Source organism: Hylobates moloch, unplaced genomic scaffold (genome assembly GCF_009828535.3).
Source record: "Hylobates moloch isolate HMO894 unplaced genomic scaffold, HMol_V3 SCAFFOLD_12, whole genome shotgun sequence".
NCBI lineage: Eukaryota > Metazoa > Chordata > Mammalia > Primates > Hylobatidae > Hylobates > Hylobates moloch.
Window position 1 is genome coordinate 41,408,745 of NW_026652287.1, and position 19,224 is coordinate 41,427,968.

The window sequence follows — 19,224 nt, forward strand, 5'->3', positions numbered from 1 at the left end:
TGGTTATTTATTGGTTTACCTGCTTGCCATCTCACTAAAGTGTCAGCAGCAAGGCCAGGTGGGGTGGCTCATGCCTGTAATCCCAGCACTTCCTGAGGCTGAGGTGGGAGGATCATTTGAGCCCAGGAGTTCAAGACCAGCCTGGGCAACAGAGTGAGACTCTGTCTCTACAAAAAAAAAAAAAAAAAAAATACAAAAAATTAATCGGACATGGTGGTGCACGCCTGTAATCCCAGCTCCTTGGGTGGCTGAGGCAGGAGAATCACTTGAACCTGGGAGGCAGAGATTCCATTTGTGCCACTGTACTCCAGCCTGGGCGAAAGAGTGAGACTCCGTCTCTAAATTAAGTGTCAGCACCATGGGAACAGGAAACTGGTTTTGATAACTGCTTTATCCAGTGACCCTAGCACACAGTAGATGCTTAATAAGTGTTTGCTGAAATAATAATTATTTTTTCTTTTTTTGAGTCAGGGTCTCATTCTGTTGCCCAGGCTAGAGTACAGTGGCACAATAGCTCACTACAAACTCCACCTCCCAGTTTAAAGTGATCCTCCTGCCTCAGCCTCTCAAGTAGCTGGGATTACAAGTGTGTGCCACCACACCCAGCTAATTTTTTTTATTTTTAGTAGAGACGGGCTTTTACTACTTTGCCCAGGCTGGTCTTCAACTCCTTGGCTCAAGCAATCCACCTGCCTTGGCCTCACAAAGTGCTGGGATCACAGGCATAAGCCACAGCACCTGGCCAGAATATAGTAATATTTTTAAATGTATTTTAACATCTGGTACTTTTTTTTTTTTTTTGAGACGGAGTTTCGCTCTTGTTGCCCAGGCTGGAGTGCAATGGCACGATCTAGTCTCACTGCGACCTCCGCCTCCCAGGTTCAAGTAATTCTCCTACCTCAGCCTCCTGAGTAGCTGGGATTACAGGCATGCACCACCACGCCTGGCTAATTTTGTATTTTTAGTAGAGATGGGGGTTTCTCCATGTTGAGGCTGGTCTCAAACTCCTGACCACAGCTGATCCGCCCACCTCGGCCTCCCAAAGTGCTGGGATTACAGGCGTGAGCCACCGTGCCTGGCCAACATCTGATACTTTAAAAAAAAAAAAAAAAAAAAAAAAATTCCTGGGCTATTTTAATTGGTCGATTCTTTCAGTTAAAACTGTGGAATTCTGTCGAGTTTCCCCACAAAACCGCCATTGGAATTTTTTCTTTGTTCCTTTGAGACAGAGTTTTACTCTGTTGCCGAGGCTGGAGTTCTGTGGCAAGACCTATGGCTCACTGCAGCCTTGAACTCCCAGGCTCAAGCAATCCTCCCACCGCAGCCTCCTGAGTAGCTGGGATTACAGGCATGTGCTACCACGTCCAGCAAGTTTTTTATTTTTGTAGCGACAGGGTCTCCCTATGTTGCCCAGGCTGGTTGCAAATTCCTGGGTTCAAGTGATTCTCCTGCCTCAGCCTCCCTAAATACTGGCCTAACAGGCATGAGCCGCTGCACTTGGCCTCCATTGGAATGTTTAAAAAAACAAACAAACAAACAAACAAACAAAAAAAAAAAAATATATATATATATCTATTTTTTTGAGACAGAGTCTTGCTCTGTTGCCCAGGCTGGAGTACAGTGGTGTGATCTCCACTCACTGCAAGATCCGCCTCCCGGGGTCACGCCATTCTCCTGCCTCAGCCTCCCCAATAGCTGGGACTATAGGCGCCCATGACCACGCCTGGCTAAGTTTTTGTATTTTTAGTAGAGATGGGGTTTCACCGTGTTAGCCAGGATGGTCTCGATTTCCTGACCTTGTGATCTGCCTGCTTCAGCCTCCCAAAGTGCTGGGATTACAGGCGTGAGCCACCTCATCCAGCCCTAAAATATTTTTATTGTGGCTGGGCGCGGTGGTCACGCCTGTAATCCCGGCACTTTGGGAGGCTGAGGCAGGCGGATCACCTGACATCGGGAGTTCCAGACCAGCCTGACCAACATGGAGAAACTCCGTCTCTACTAAAAATACAAAATTATCCCAGCATAGTGGTGCGTGCCTGTAATCACAGCTACTCGGGAGGCTGAGGCAGGAGAATCATTTGAACCTGGGAGGCAGAGGTTGCAGTAAGCCGAGATTGAGCCATTGCATTCCAGCCTGGGCAATGAGAGTGAAACTCTATCTTAAAAAATATATAAATATATATAATATATAAATATATATAATATATAAATATATATATAATATATATAATTGTAAAATAAAGCATCCATAGACGCACACACACAGCCAGACTCAAGAAACCACATAAGACAAATGTATACTCTTTCCCTAAGTGGCCTGAGGTAATCTGGGAAAATTGTTCGCTATTCACTTGACCCAGAGAACCCCACAAAATCATGCAAATCAAGAGGTTCAAATCTGCATGTTCACTTTGAGAACACTCATGAAACTGCCCAGGCCATTAAGGGTATGTATATACAAAAAGCCACGAAGTATCTGAAAGATGTCACTTTACAGAAACAGTGTGTACCACTCCAACATTGCAATGGTGGAGTTGGCAGGTGTGCTCAGGCCAAGCAGTGGGGCTGGACACAAAGTCAGTGGCCCAGAAAAAGTGCTGAATTTTTGCTGCACATGCTTAAAAATGCAGAGAGTGGCTGGGCGTGGTGGCTCACACCTGTAATCCCGGCACTTTGGGAGGCTGAGGCGGGCGGATCACCTGAGGTCAGGAGTTCGAGACCAGCCTGGCCAACATGGTGAAACCCCATCTCTACTAAAAATACAAAAATTAGCTGGGTGTGGTGGCACGTGCCTGTAGTCCCAGCTACTAGGGAGGCTGAGGCAGGGGAATTGCTTGAACCCGGGAGGTAGAGGTTGCAAAGCCGAGATTGTGCCACTGCACTCCAGCCTGGGCAGTAGAGCGAGACTCCATCTCAAAAAAAAAAAAAAATAGAGAGAGTAATGCTGAACTTAAGGGTTAGATGTAGATTCTCTGGTCATTGAGCATATCCAAGTGAACAAAGCACCTAAGATGCGTCGCCAGACCTACAGAGCTCAGGTCGGAGTAACCCATGAATGAGTTCTCCCTGCCACACTGAGATGATTCTTACTGAAAAGGAACAGATTGTCCCTAAGCCAGAAGAGGAGGTTGCCCAAAAGAAAAAGATATCCCAAGGCCGGGCGCAGTGGTTCACGCCTGTAATCCCAGCATTTTGGGAGGCCGAGGGGGGTGGATCACCTGAGGTCGGGAGGTCTTGACCAGCCTCACCAACATGGAGAAACCCCGTTTCTACTTAAAATATAAAATTAGCCAAGAGTGGTGGTGCATGCCTGTAATCCCAGCTACTCAGGAGGCTGAGGCAGGAGAATCGCTTGAACCCAGGTGGCAGAGGTTGCGGTGAGCCGAGATCATACCATTGCACTCCAGCCTGGGCAACGAGAGCCAAACTCAATCTCAAAAAAGAAAGAAAGAAAAAGATATCCCAGAAGAAACTGAAGAAACAAAAACTTATGGCATGGGAGTAAATTCAGCAGTAAAATAAATGCAATTAAAAGTAAAAAAACAAAAACAAATAACAAAACAACAACAACAAAAACCCCACAAATGTATAGCTTAAGGAGTTCCTCCAGGGAGTAGTTCTCAACCAGGAGTGATTTTGCCCCATGGGAGAATGTTTGACAATATCTAGGAGCACTTTTGGGTAATGAGGAGGCGGGTGTTTTTGGCATCTAGAGGGTGGAGGCCAGGAATGTAGCTAACCACCCTGCAATGCGCAGGCCATCCCCAAGGACCAAGAATTATGTGGCCTGAATGTCAACAGTGCTAAGTTTCAGAAACCCAGCGCTGAGATGAAAGTCATCATCACCTCCACCCAGGCCAACCAACTGCACTCGACAGCTACCCTAGAAGTGCCTCCGTGGACTATATCCTAGTCACAGCTGCCCTTCACTCCCTAAGTAACCACTGTTGTGTGACTTTTATTTATTTGTTTATTTATTTATTTATTTTTGAGACAGGGTCTTGCCTTGTCACCCAGGCTAGAGTGCAGTGGCGCAATCACAGCTTACTACAGCCTTGACCTCCTGGGCTCTAGTGATCCTCCCACCGCAGTCTCCCAAGTAGCTGGGATTACAGACGTCAGCCACCATGTTTGGCTAATTTTTGTTTATTTCTTGTAGAGAGAGGGGGACTGGTCTCAAACTCCCAGCCTCAAACGATCCTCTGGCTTCGGCCCCCCAAAAGTGTTAGGATTACAGACATGAGCCACTGCACCCAACAGTTGTGACTTCTGTAGTAATCACTGCTTTGGACTTCTGTGTAAGTTTTTGTTGTTATTGTTGTTTGTTTTTTGAGACAGAATCTCGCTCTGTTGCCCGGGCTGGAGTGCAGTGGCATGATCTCAGCTCACTGCAGTCTCCTGGGTTCAAACGATTCTCTTGCCTCAGCCTCCCGAGTAGCTGAGATTACAGGTGCCCACTACCACGCCCAGATTTTTTGTATTTTTAATAGAGATGGGGTTTCACCATGTTGACCATGCTGGTCTTGAACTCCTGGCTTCAGATGATCCACCTGCCTTGGCTTCCCAAAGCGTTGGGATTACAGGCATGAGCCAACGTGCCCAGCCCTGTGTAGGTTTCTGTTTATTTGTTTGTTTGCTTGCTTGTTTATTTATTTTGAGACAGAGTCTCACTTATTGTTCAGGCTGGAGTGCAGGGGCGCAATCATTGCTCATGCAGCCTGGAACTCCTGGGCTCAAGTGATCGTCAGCCTCCCGTGTAGCTGGGAGACAGGTGAGCGCCACTGCACCTGTATCATTTTATTATCCAAATGTGAATCTGTAGACACTGGAGTTTAGTCTTGCCCATTCAAAAAGAAAGTGATATGTCTTTTAAGCCCTCCCCCGCCTTTTTTTTTTTTGAGACAGAGTCTTGCTCTGTTGCCAGGTTAGAGTGCAGTGGCATGATCTTGGCTCACTGCAACCTCCATCTCCCAGGTTCAAGCGATTCCCCTGCCTCAGCCTCCAGAGCAGCTGGGACTACAGGCACAAGCCACCATGCCCAGCTAATTTTTTGTATTTTAGTAGAGATGGAATTTCACCATGTTGGTCAGGATGGTCTCGATCTCCTGACCTTGTGATCCGCCAGCCTCAGCCTCCCATAGTGTTGGGATTACTGGTGTGAGCCACCTCGCCTGGCCTAAGCCTGTTTATTTATTTATTTATTTATTTATTTTTAATTTTATTTTTTTGGGATGGAGTTTCACTCTTGTTGCCCAGGCTGGAGTGCAATGGCACAATCTTGGCTCGCTGCGACCTCCGCCTCTTAGATTCAAGCAATTCTCCTGCCTCAGCCTCCTGAATAGCTGGTGGGCATGTGCCACCACATCCAGCTAATTTTTGTATTTTTAATAGAGACGGAGTTTCTCCATGTTGGCCAGGCTGGTCTGGAACTCCCGATCTCAGCTGATCCACCCGCCTGGGCCTCCCAAAGTGCTGGGATTACAGGTGTGAGCCACCTCGCCCGGCCTAAGCCTCTTAATTCACAGGTTCCTCTCCATCCCTCTCTTTCCCTTATAATAGAAGCATTGCATGCCTGGGCATGGTGCCTTACACCTGTAATCCCAGCACTTTGGAAGGCCGAGGCAGCAGGATCGGTTGAGCCCAGGAGTTCGAGATTATCCTGGGCAATATAGTGAGACCCCCATCTCTACAAAAACTACAAAAATTAGCTGGGCCTGATGGCATGCACCTGTAGTCCCAGCTACTGGGGAGGCTGAGGTGGGAGGATCACTTGAACCCAGGTGATCAAGGCTGCAGTGAGCTATGATCACATCACTGCACTCCAGCCTGGGAAACAGAGTGAGACCCTAAAAAAGGAAAGGAAGGAAAGGAAGAAAGAAAGGAGAAAGAAGAAGAAAAGAAGAAGAAAAAAGAAGAAGAAGAAGAAAGAAAGAAAGAAAGAAAGAAAGAAATGGATGGATCGCACAACTGGCTGCTCGTCCTGAAGTGTTTCCTATGGTCTAAATGTTGCTGATCCTACACTCGTCGTGTAGTTAGTTCAGCATGTTCTTCTGTCGTTGGTATTCCCTGCAAACTGGCAGTTGCTTCTAGAACTGGGGTCAGACTCAGATTTGATTACTTTGACATGACTATGGATGGCGTTCTGTTCTTTCACAAGTAGGCTCATAATGTTTAGCTGTGCCTCCTTTCATGAGTCCAGTAGCCATCGAGAATTAACTCCTTAGAGATTACAAAATAGTGATGTCATATCTTTTGTATTTCTTCCTTATTTATTTACTTATTTAATTTTTTTTATGAGATGGAATCTCACTCTGTCACCCAGGCTGGAGTGCAGTGGCACAATCTCAGCTCACTGCAACCTCTGCCTCCCAGGTTCAAGTGATTCTCCTTCCTCAGCCTCCCTAGTAGCTGGGATTACAGGCTTGCGCCACCACGCCTAGCTAATTTTTGTATTTTTAGTAGAAACGTGGTTTCACCATGTTGGCCAGGCTGGTCTCGAACTCCTGACCTTGTGATCCGCCCTCCTCAGCCTCCCAAATTGCTGGGATTACAGGCATGAGCCACCGCGCCCAGCCACTTTGTCCTTACTTATTATTTGAATTTTTTTTTTTTTTTATGCAAGATACTTCTTATGTACTATCTGGTTTTCCAGTGACACTTTTAGAGAAGAAAGGCAAGATAAAAACCTGATTATTGGCCAGGTGCAGTGACACATTCTGGTAATCCCAGCACATTGGGAAGCTGAGGCAGGAGGATCTCTTGAGCCCCAGGAGTTCGATACTAGTCCGGGCAACATGTTAAAACTCCATCTCTGGCCGGGGGCGGTGGTTCACGCTTGTAATCCCAGCACTTTGGGAGGCCGAGGTGGGCGGATCACGAGGTCAGGAGATTGAGACCACGGTGAAACCCCGTCTCTACTAAAAATACAAAAAATTAGCCGGGTGTGGTGGTGGGCGCCTGTAGTCCCAGCTACTCGGAGAGGCTGAGGCAGGAGAATGGCGTGAACCCGGGAGGTGGAGCTTGCAGTGAGCCGAGAGCTGCGCCACTGCACTCCAGCCTGGGTGACAGAGCGAGACTCCGTCTCAAAAAAAAAAAAAAAAAAAGAAAAACAAAACTCCATCTCTGCAAAAAATAAAAATAATTAGCTGGGCATGGTGGGATGCATCCCAGCTACCCAGGAGGCTGCAGTGGGAGGATCACTTGAGTCCAGGAGGTCGAAGTTGCAGTGAGCCATGATTGAGCCACTGCACTGCAGTCTGGGCAACAGAGTGCGACCCTGTCTCATAACATAAAATCATTATGGCCAGCACAGTGGCTCACGCCTGTAATCCTAGCACTTTAGGAGGCTGAGGCGGACAGATCACTTGAAGCCAGGAGTTCAAGACCAGTCTGGCCAACATGGTGAAACCCTTCCTCTACTAAAAACACACAAAAAACTTAGCCAGGCATGGTGGTGCATGCCTGTAGTCCCAGCTACTCCAGAGGCTGAGGCATGAGAATCACTTCTCTTGAACCCAGGAAGCAGAGGTTGCAGTGAGCCAAGATCACACCACTGCACTTCAGCCTGAAAGACAGAGACTGTGTCTCAAAATAAAAAAGAAGAGGAAGGTAGGAGGGTCAGTTATAGAAGGTGTTATGATGGAAGCAGAGGGGTGTGTGTTTGTGTGTGTGTGTGTGTGTGTGTGAGAGAGAGAGAGAGAGAGAGACAGAGAGACAGAGAGAGAGAAAAGGAGATTGGAAATTGTGGCCAGAGTGGTGGCTCACACCTGTAATCCCAGAATGTTGTGAGGCTGAGGCAGGCAGATCACTTGAGGTCAGGAGTTTGAGACCAGCCTGACCAATATGTTGAAACCCTCGTCTCTACTGAAAATACAAAAATTGGCCGGGCGCGGTGGCTCACGCCTGTAATCCCAGCATTTTGGGAGGCCGAGGAGGGCGGATCACGAGGTCAGGAGATCGAGACCATCCTGGCTAACACGGTGAAACCCCTTCTCTACTAAAAATACAAAAAATTAGCCGGGCGTGGTGGCAGGCGCCTGTAGTCCCAGCTACTCGGGAGGCTGAGGCAGGAGAATGACGTGAACCTGGGAGGCGGAGCTTGCAGTGAGCCGAGATTGTGCCACTGCACTCCAGCCTGGGCGACAGAGTGAGACTCCGTCTCAAAAAAAAAAAAAAAAAAAAAATTTAGCTGGGCATTGTGGCGTGCGCCTGTAAATCCCAGCTCTTCAGGAGGCTGAAGCAGGAGAATCACTTGAACCCAGGAGGCAGAGGTTGCAGTGCACTGAGAGTGCACTATTGCACTCCAGCCTGCGGTGGTGGGCGCCTGTAATCCCAGCTACTCAGAATCCCACCACAGGTGCTCAGCACACAGTAGACACTCAATAAATTTTCACTGAATGGAAAGATTGAAAGGTGATTTCGAGCTCCCTGCAGACAAAGAAGTTCTGAAGAGTATTCCTGCCTAGCTAGCCAGTGGGGAGAGGTATAAGAAAGAAAAGGGGCCGGGCACGGTGGCTCACGCCTGCACGCCCAGCAATTTGGGAGGTTGAGGTGGGCGGATCACCTGAGGTCAGGCGTTGGAGACCAGCCTGGCCAACATGGTGAATCCCCATCTTTACTAAAACTAAAAAATTTATCCGGGGATGGTGCTGTGCACCTGTAATCCCAGCTACTCAGGAGGCTGAGGCAGAGGTTTCAGTGAGTGAAGGTCGCGCCACTGCACTCCAGCCTGGGCGACAGAGCAAGACTCTGTCAAAAAAAAGAAAGAAAGAAAAGAGAGAAAGAAAGAGAGAAAGAGAAAGAAAGAAAAAGAAAGAAAGAAAGAAAGGAAGGAGGGAGGGAGGAAGAGAGAGAGAAGGGGGAAAAGAAGAAAGAAAAAGAGAGAGAGGGAGGGAAAGAGAAAGAAAGAAAGATAGAAAGAGAAGGAAAAGAAAGAAAGAGAGAGAAAGAAAGAAGAAAGGAAAGAAAGAAAGAAAAAGAAAGAAAGAAAGAAAGAAAGAAAAGGAAAGAAGGAAAGAAAGAAAAGGAACTTTGCTTGCGTGGGTGAGGAAGATGCCCTTAGACCTCTTAAACAACTTCCCTCCTCCCCCACATTCCTAATACCCTGGGTGTTCATGGTAGAAAATGTGACCCTTCTCTGTCCCACCCTGTCCCAGGCTGAGGCTTGAGTCAGAAAAGAGGAGGGAGGAGGTTCCCGGCCACTCCAGAATACATTGAACCCCTTGGGAGCCACTTTCAGCTCCTTTGCCATTTTGAGGGCCTCCTGGAAACTCCAAGGCACCCCTGCCCCCATCTGGAATGCCCAACTGCCCAGAGAGACTGCGCCTGTCTCTGAACAGGTTTTTTTTTTTTTTTGAGACAGTCTCGCTCTGTCACCAAGGCTGGAGTACAGTGGCGCGATCTCAGCTCACTGCAACCTCCGCCTCCTGAATTCAAGCAATTCTTCAGGCTCAGTCTCTCCAGTAGCTGGGATTACAGGCACCTGCTATCAGCCCAGCTAATTTTTTGTATTTTTAGTAGAGACAGGGTTTCACCATGTTGGCCAGGCATCTCAAATTCCTGACTTCAGGTGATCCGCCCACCTCTGCCTCCCAAAATGCTGGGATTACACGCGTGAGCCATTGTGCCCGGTCTGTCTCGGAACATTGACACCCCTGACATGAGAACTAATTGGCCCCAGTCAGGAGCTTCAAAAGACAGCACTGGCCAGTTGTGGTGTGCATGCCTGTAATCCCAGTGCCTTGAGAGGCTAAGACAGGAGAATTGCTTGAGGCCGAGAGTTTGAGACCAGCCTGGGCAACAAAGCAAGACCCTGTCTCTAGATAATTTATTTATTTATTTATTTTTGAGACAGAGTCTCGCTCTCGCCCAGGCTGGAGTGCAGTGGCGCAATTTCAGCTCACTGCAACCTCCGCCTCCAGGGTTCAAGCAATTCCCCTGCCTCAGCCTCCCTAGTAACTGGGATTAGTGGCACCTGCCACCATGCCCGGCTAATTTTTTGTATTTTTAGCAGAGATGGGGTTTCACCACATTAGCCAGGATGGTCTCCATCTGCTGACCTCGGGGTCCACCCGCCTCGACCTCCCAAAGTGCTGAGATTACAGGCATGAGCCACTTGCACCCAGCAGAAATTTTTAAAAATTAGCTGGGCATGGTGGCATGTTCCTGTAGTCCCAGCTACTCAGGATGCTGAGATGGCAGAATTGATTGTGCCCAGGAATTTGAGGCTACAGTAAGCTATGATCACACCACTGCACTGCAGCCTGGGCCAAGAGCAAGACTGTCTCAACTGGGGTGCAGTGGCTCACGCCTGTAATCCCAGCAATTTGGGAGGCTGAGGCGGGTGGATCACTTGAGGTCAGGAGTTCGAGACCAGCCTGGCCAACATGATGAAACCTCATCTCTACTACAAATACAAAAGTTAGTCGGGTGTGGTGGCGCGCGCCTGTAGTCCCAGCTACTTGGGAGGCCAAGGCAGGAGAATCCCTTGAACCTGGGAGGTGTAGGTTGCAGTGAGCCGAGATCGCGCCACTGTACTCCAGCCTGGGCGACAGAGCGAGACTCTATCTCAAAAATCATAATCGTCGTCATCATCTCCACTTCCCCCTTGACTTACTTAGTCTTCACGAGCCGCCCACAGCGGGCGGGCAGCCGCCAAAGGCCTTGCACTTCCTCTCGGGAGCCTGGGATCAGCGGGAAAGGAACGCGTCTGAGCGGCCAGAACAGCTGCTCTCGAGTTCACCACCAGAGGGCGCTGCTATATGGGCAAACCACCCCCGACCGGGTCCGCAGTTGTCAAACCGGGTATATACAGAGAAGGAATTTTCAGGGAGGAAAAAAAATCCATCTCTAGCTTTTTCTTATTGTTGTAAAAATAATTTCCCCAAAATAAAAATAGACTGGGCGCGATGGCTCACGCCTGTAATCCCAACACTTTGGAAGGCCGAGGTGGGTGGATCACTGGAGATCAGGAGTTCAAGATCAACATGGTGAAACCCTGTCTCTACTAAAAATACAAAAATTAGCCGGGCATAGTGGCCAGCACCTGTAATCCCAGCTACTCAGGAGGCTGACACATAAGAACCCCTTGAAGCCGGGAGGCATAGGCAGTAGTAAGCCGAGATCGCCCCACTGCATTCCAGCCTGGGTGACAGAATAAGACGCTGTCATAAATAAATAAATAAATAAATAAATAAATAAATAAATAAATAAATAGTAAATTACAAAACAATGACAAGCTTTAAAAATAGGCCAGGCGCGGTGGCTCACGCCTGTAATCCCAGCACTTTGGGAGGCCGAGGCGGGCGGATCATGAGGTCAGGAGATCAAGACCATCCTGGCTAACACAGTGAAACCCCGTCTCTACTAAAAATACAAAAAATTAGCCAGGCGTGGTGGCGGGCGCCTGTAATCCCAGCTACTAGGGAGGCTGACGCAGGAGAATGGCGTGAACCTGGGAGGCGGAGCTTGCAGTGAGCCGAGATAGCGTCACTGCACTCCAGCCTGGGCGACAGAGCGAGACTCCGTCTCAAAAAAAATAAAATTAAATTAAAAATAAAATAAAATAAAAGAGGGCACAGTTTTGGGCACCTGTAATTCCAGCTAGTGAGCAGGCTGAGATGGGAGGATTTCTTGGGCCCAGTAGTTCCAATCCAGCCTTGGCAACACAGCGAGGCATCCCACCACCACCCCACGTGCCCTCCCCTGCCACCGTTTTAAAAGAGAGGGAGAGAGATTCAACGGTTTGGAACTAAAGAGAACTAGGTTCAATTTTTTTTTTTCTTTTTTGAGATGGAGTCTGGCTCTGTCGCCCAGGCTGGAGTGCAGTTGTGCGACCTTGGCTCACCACAGCCTCTGCCTCCTAGGTTAGAGCAATTCTCCTGCCTCTGCCTCCCAAGTAGCTGGGAGGTAGCGCTCGCCACCATGCCCAGCTAATATTTTGTATTTTTAGTAGAGAGAAGTTTTCATCAGGTTGGCCTGGCTGGTCTCAAACTCCTGATCTCAGCTAATCTGCCCACCTCAGCCTCCCAAACTGCTGGAATCATAGACATGAGCCACTGCGCCTGGCCTAGGTTCAAATCTTGACCCTTCTGAGCTGCGTGACTTTGTCCAAATTCCTGAAGGTCTCAGAAGCTCAATTTATCTCCTTTCCAGGACCGACTTGAGGTTGAGATAAAATGGATTATGCAAGTGTCTGATGGTGTAAAGGTGGCGCTAAATAAATGTACACTGCTACAGTTATTATTTCCTTAGTGACTTCACAGCTGTCTGCCCTGCAATGTACAAGTTCCCAGAATGGAAGGAATTATGGGGAAAGGCTAATGGGGGAGGGAGGAAAGGCAACCCCATTCCCTTCTGAGCACCAGCCCAGATTCTGAGTCATCCTTTCTGCCCTGAGTGTTTGAGGTCCTGCCCTTGGGCTGACCTTTCTTGGTGACCTGGATGTGAGTACAGTGTGGCTGGAAAGACTGTGGTTAGCTGCTGGGGGTGGTAGAGGCCAGTCACTAGACACAATGTGCCATTACATAGTCCTAACAACCTTGTGGGCTTGTCTGAGAAGAATCCTGAATGTCTCAAGCCAGAGAGAATTTTTCATGCTCTTCCTTGAACCTGAGTCATCTATTTCCTGTACATTTTGTCTAGGACTCTGTCAAGCATCTCTCAGTCTTAGGACCCCTGCTCCAGGAATCCTTACCTAATGGGATTGACGTCTTTTCTATGCTCTTCTAGGCCTGTGTGCTTACCCCATTACAGCATTGACCATCTAGGATTTAACTTATGTAGTTAAAATGATCACCATTCATGGTGCCAATCAGCAAACAGATATCATGTGCCTCCTGATATCATACACTGAGAAGGACACAATATCACTGCCAAAAATACATAACAGGCACCTTATGGGGAAGAAACATCAGCATCAGACAAATGCAAAGTGGAGGACGTGCTACAAATAACCAGTGTGTACATCTCAAAAATATCAGTGTTTGGCCAGGCATAGTGGCTTATGCCTATTGTCCCAGCTACTCAGGAGGCTGAGGCGGGAGGACCACTTGAGCCCAGGAGGTTGAGGCTGCAGTGAGCTGTGATCTCACCACTGCACTCCAGCCTTGGTGACAAAGCGAGACTGTGTCTCAAAAAATGTCAGTGCCCTGCCTGGTATAGCGAATGTACCTGTATTCCCAGTTACTCAGTAGGCTGAGGCACGAAGATTGCTTGAGCCCAGGTTTGAGACCACCCTGGGCAACATAACAATGACCCTGTCTCAGAAAAAAAAAAAAAAAAAAAGACCAAAAAGACATGACAATGAAATGCAGTGGATGATTCTGGATGGGGTCCTGCTCATAAAAAACACGGCTGTGAGGCCGGAAGTGGTGGCTCATGCCTGTAATCCTAGAACTTTACAGTGTATCCAGGTGGATCATGAGGTCAGAGTTCGAGACCAGCCTGACCAACACAGTGAAACCCCGTCTCTACTAAAAATACAAAAATTAGCTGGGCATGGTGGCGTGTGCCTGTATTCCCAGCTACTCAGGAGGCTGAGGCAGGAGAATCGCTTGAACCCAGGAGGCTGAGGTTGTGGTGAGCTGAGATCATGCCACTGCATTCCAGCCTGGGCAAAAGAGGGAGACTCAGTTTAAAAAAACAAACAAACAAACAAAAAAAACAGCTGTGGCCGGGCACAGTGGCTCATGCCTGTAATCCCAGCTCTTTGGGATGCTGGGGCGGGAGGATCACTTGAGTTCAGGAGTTCAAGTTCGAGACCAGCCTGGGCAACGTAACAAAACCCTGTCTCTACAAAAAAATACCAAAATTAGCCTGGTGTGGTGGCATGTGCCTGTAGTCCCAGCTGCTCAGGAGGCTGAGGCAGGAGGATCACTTGAGTTCAGGAGTTGGAGGCTGCAGTGAGCTATAATCGCACCACTGCACTCCAGCCTGAATGACAGAGTGAGACCCTGTCTCCAAAACAAAAGAAAACAAACAGAAACACAAACCACAGCTGTTCAGCTCATGCTTGACACAATTGATGAAACTGGAATATGGACCATAGATTAGATAACAGTACTATGTCAGGGTCAAATTTCCTGAAATTGCTAGCTGTACCGCGGTTACATAAACACTTTTTTTTTCTTAGTAAAGGGCAAAAGGCACACGTTATGTGTGCAATATATCCTTAAGTGGATCAGAAAAAGAAGATGTACAAAAAACTGTGTATTATCTCACCCTGCATGAGTGTATTATATAAATATATATGAATATGTCTCTATGTGAATGTATTTTATCTATCTATGCACTTACGCACTTATGTATTATGTATACATGTGTGTGTGTGTTGTTGTTGTTTTCTTGTTTGTTTTTTTTTTGTTTTTTGAGATGGACTCTTGCTCTGTCACCCAGGCTGGAGTTCAATGGCGCAATCTCAGCTCGCTGCCGTCTCTGCCTTCCAGGTTCAAGCGATTCTCCTCCCTCAGCCTTCCGAGGAGCTGGGATTACAGGCCTGAGCCACCGTGCCAGGCCTCTTTTTTTTTTTTTTTTTTTGGAGACAGAGTCTCACTCTGATGCCCAAATTGGAGTGCAACGGTACGATCATAGCTCACTGCAGCTTCCAACTCCTGGGCTTAAGCTGTTCTCTTGCGTCAGCCTCCTTGAGTAGGTGTGGGAGTACGCGTAGGCACCACCACACCTGGCTAATTTTTTATTTTATTTATTTATTTTTATATTTATTTATTTATTTTGAGATGGAGGTTCGCTCTTGTCACCCAGGCTAGAGTACAATGGCACAATCTTGGCTCACTGCAACCTCTGCCTCCTGGGTTCAAGCGATTCTCCTGCCTCAGCCTCCCAAGTAGCTGGGATTACAGAGGCCACCACGCCTGGCTGATTTTTTTTGTATTTTCAGTAGAAACGGGGTTTCACCATGTCAGCCAGGCTGGTCTTGAACTCCTGACCTCAGGTGATCTGCCTGCCTTGGCCTCCCAAAGTGCTGGGATTACAGGCGTGAGCCGTCGCGCCCAGCCCTAATTTTTTATTTGTTGTAGGGACAGGGGTCTCACTTTGTTACCCAGGCTGGTCTGAAATCCCTGACTTCAAGCAATCCTTCCACCTCAGTCGCCCAAAGTGTCAGGATTACAGGTGTGAGACACCCTGCCCAGCCTGTTCGTGTATGTTATATATATGTGTCTCTCTGTATGTAAGTGTGGCTCTCTCCATATATGTATATATATATGTTTATGTGTATTGCATATGTATGTCTCTCTGTGTGTATGTATTATATATATTTATATTTTATGTCTCTGTGTGTTTATTTATTTATTTTTTGGATACACGGTCTCGATCTGCTACCTAGGCTAGAGTGCAGGGGTGCAATCTCGGCTCACTGTAGCTTTCAGCCTCGACTTCCCAGGTTCAAATGATCCTCCCACCTCAGCCTCCCAAGTAGCTCGTACTACAGGAATGTGCCACCACATCTAGCTATTTTTTTTTTTTTTTTTGAGACAGAGTCTTGCTCTGTCACCCAAGCTGGAGTGCAGTGGTACGATCTCTGCTCACTGCAGCCTCCACCTCCTGGGTTCAAGTGATTCTCCTAACTCAGCCTCCCAAGTAGCTGAGATTACAGCCACACACCACCACGCCTGCTAATTTTTGTATTTTAGTAGAGATGGAGTTTCACCATGCTGGCCAGGCTGGTCTCCACCTCCCGGACTCAAGTGATCCACCCACCTCAGCCTCCCAAAGTGCTAGGAGTACAGGTGTGAGCCACGGTGCCGGGCCCCAGCTAATTTTTTTTTTTTTTTTTTAATTTTTCTTGAGATGGAGTCTCGCCCTGTTGCCCAGGCTGGAATGCAGTGGCATAATCTCTGCTCACTGCACCCTCCGCCTCCTGGGTTCAAGCAATTTTCCTGCCCCAGCCTCCCCAGTAACTGGGATTACAGGCGCGCACCTCCACGCCTGGCTAATTTTTACATTTTTAGTAGAGACTGGGTTTCACCATGTTGGTCAGGCTGGTCTCGAACTTCTGACCTCATGATCTGCCCACCTTGGACTCCCAAAGTGCTGGGATTACAGGCGTGAGCCACCTTGCCCAGCTTAATGGCATTTACATTTGTAGTGAAATACACATAACAGGCTGGGCGCGGCGGCTCATACCTGTAATCCCAGCACTTTGGGAGGCCAAGGTGGGCAGATCACCTGAGGTCAGGAGTTCGAGACCAGCCTGGACACAGAGAAACCCCGTCTCTACTAAAATACAAAAATTAGCCGGGCATGGTGGTGGGCACCTGTAATCCCAGCTACTTGGGAGGCTGAGGCAGGAGAATCATTTGAACCCAAGAGGCGGAAGTTGCAGTGAGCAGAGATTGAGCCACTGCACTCCAGCCTTGGTGACAGAGCAAGACTCCGTCTCAAAAAAAAAGAAAAAAAGAAATACACATAATATAAAATTGGTCATTTTAACAATTTTTAACTATATTGGCCAAAGTAGCCCACACGTTGGGATTAGAGACCTGGTCTTGCCCACCGTGATCACCTCAGCACAGTGCCTGGCATATAGTAGGTGCTCAAGAGCAATTGATCAGGATGACTTTGTCTTTGCTGCGTCAGAGGCCACACTCTAAAGATCAGTTTTTGGCCAGGCACAGTGACTCACACCTGTAATCCCAGCACTTTGGGAGGCTGAGGTAAGCAAATCCCTTGAGCTCAGGAGTTCGAGACCAGCTTGGGCAACATGGCAAAATCCTGTCTCTACAAAATCTACAGAAATTAGGCAGGTCTGGTGGCACATGCCTGTAGTAGTCCCAGCTACTTGGGAGGCTGAGGTAGGAGGATCACTTGAGCCTGGGAGGTTGAGGTTGCGGTGAGCTGTGATCATGACACTGTACTCGAGCCTGGGTGAGTGAGACCCAACTCAAAAAAAAAAAAGAAAAATACATTAAATAGGGCCGGGCGTGGTGGCTCATGCCTGTAATCCTAGCACTTTGGGAGGGTGAGGTGGTGGATAGCCTAAGCTTAGGAGTTTGAGACCAGCCTGGGCAACATGGTGAAACCCCACCCCCTCTACTAAAATACAAAAAATTAGCTGGGAGTGGTGGGCGCCTGTAGTCCCAGCTACTCGGGAGGCTGAAGCACGAGAATCACTTGATCCTGGAAGGCAGAGGTTGCAGTGGCCCGACATTGCACCATTGCACTCCAGCCTGGGTGACAGAGTGAGCCTCTGTCTCAACAACAACAACAACAACAACAACAAAAAGGCTGGGCCAGGCACAGTGGCTCACACCTGTAATCCCTGCATGTTGGGAGGCCGAGACAGGTAGATCACCTGAGGTCAGGAATTTGAGACCAGCATAGCCAACATAGTGAAACCCCGTTTGTACTAAAAATACAACAAATTAGCCAGGTGTGGTGTTGCGCACCTGTAATCCCAGCTACTCGGAAGGCTGAGGCTGGAGAATTGCTTGAACCCAGGAGGCGGAGGTTGCAGTGAGAGGAGATGGCGCCGTTGCACTCCAGCCTGGGCGACAAGAGGCAAACTCCATCTCAAAAAAATAAATAAATAAAATAAAAAATAAAGAGCAGTTTTTAGAATAAAATCTAGAGCCAACTCAAGGCTACAGGACGGACTCTTTTGTAGATTGCTCACAGCAGATGCCCTTCCAACCCTGGGTCTGTGATGTGTTTTGTGCTGTGGGACACATGGCTCCAAAGAAGTCCCTGAAAATCAGATCATGAAAAGGTCATCAGGTTGGGGAAGTAATTGATCAGTTCTCTCAGTTTAAGAAGCTGGGGAAGAGGAGGAGCTTGCATTCTGGGATAGCCTGGGATAGCTATGCCCCTACTCAGAGAGAGGTTGGGGGCTTGGGGGTGGACAGGCCAGATGGTGACCATCTGAACCTACTCCTCACTGGGGTTTTCCTCCCTCCCTTTCCTGTCCACTGCTGCTGGGAGGGATTTGCTGTCCTGGCATCTGGCCCAGCTGATGGGGCCAAGTGTATGAGTGGCGGCCTGCACGTCAGCCCTCGGGTGTGCAGTTTCAGATTCCAGAGAATGAGCTGGCTCGGAGCCCTGCTGAGTCAATGCCCTTCTCCTTGCCAGTGCTCTGAGCCAACTTGCCCCGGGTTCTTCCTGGCAGGCTGGTTTTCTGTGCCAGCCTCCCCTTCCTGACAGGGTATAGGGAATTGGTAGGGAAGAGGCAGAGGAGATTGGTGCAAGTTTGAATGAATACTTAGCCTTGTGGAATGAATGTGGTGCAGCCCTTTAGCCTCACTCAGTACTTCCTTTGTCCCAACTCTATCCCTATCCCAGGCTCAGAGTGTTGGGGTATCTCCACTTGCCTGGGAACTTCAAACATACAGGGGCTGGACTGAGAGGGCAGCAGCACCTTCGTTCAGTGCGTGAGTGAATGAATGAATGAGGAGAGAAAGAGGAAGGTCTTCCATGTCTCAAACTTTTTTTTTTGACACGGAGTCTCACTCTGTCACCCAGGCTGGAGCACTGTGGTGCAATCTCAGCTCATTGTAACCTCCGCCTCCTGAGTTCAAGCGATTCTCCTGACACAGTCTCCCAAGTAGCTATAGGCACGTGCTACCATGTGCTAATTTTTTCTTTTTAGTAGAGATGGGGTTTCACCATGTTGGCCAGGCTGGTCTTGAACTCCTGACCTCAGGTGATCCGCCTGCCTCAGCCTCCCAAAGTGCTGAGATTACAGGCGTGAGCCACCATGCCCGGCCACAAACTTTTATTTTATTTCTTTTTTAGAGACAGGGTCTCACTCTCTTGCCCAGGCTGGAGTGCAGTGGCACCACTGTGGCTCATTACAGCCTCTACCTCCTGGGCTCAAGCGAGCCTCCCACCTCAGCCTCCCAAGTAGCTGGGACCACAGGCATGGGCCACTGCCCTGGCTTCCTCCCTTCCTTGTGTCTCCTCTTTCTGTTCTCTAAGTTCCTGCTTTATTATAGGCAAAGCTCAGGACATTGAAGACCCTGATGGCAGACGCTAGGCTATGGGGGTGAGGCCCTGATCCAAGTCCTGCCGCTAAGGCACTCATAATTTCGGGCTCAGGGGAGAAACGGAAGTCAAAGAATCTCATAAACACAGCCGCGATGACGAACCCTTTCACGGGAAGGAACATGTGAGCCCAGAGAAGTCTCTCCTGGTCTTGGGATGGAGGTCACAGGAAGCCTCCGGAAGGCAAGGACTTTTGGTGAGTTCCGGGCTTCCCGCCCACTCCGCTGA

The 19,224-nt window shown here is 48.6% G+C and overlaps 1 pseudogene; it reads left to right on the top strand.

The window, feature by feature from the left end:
• Window positions 1–2,335: 2,335 nt before the first annotated feature.
• Window positions 2,336–3,594, top strand: LOC116478400 (large ribosomal subunit protein uL22-like; annotated as a pseudogene).
• The last annotated feature ends 15,630 nt before the right edge of the window (window positions 3,595–19,224 follow it).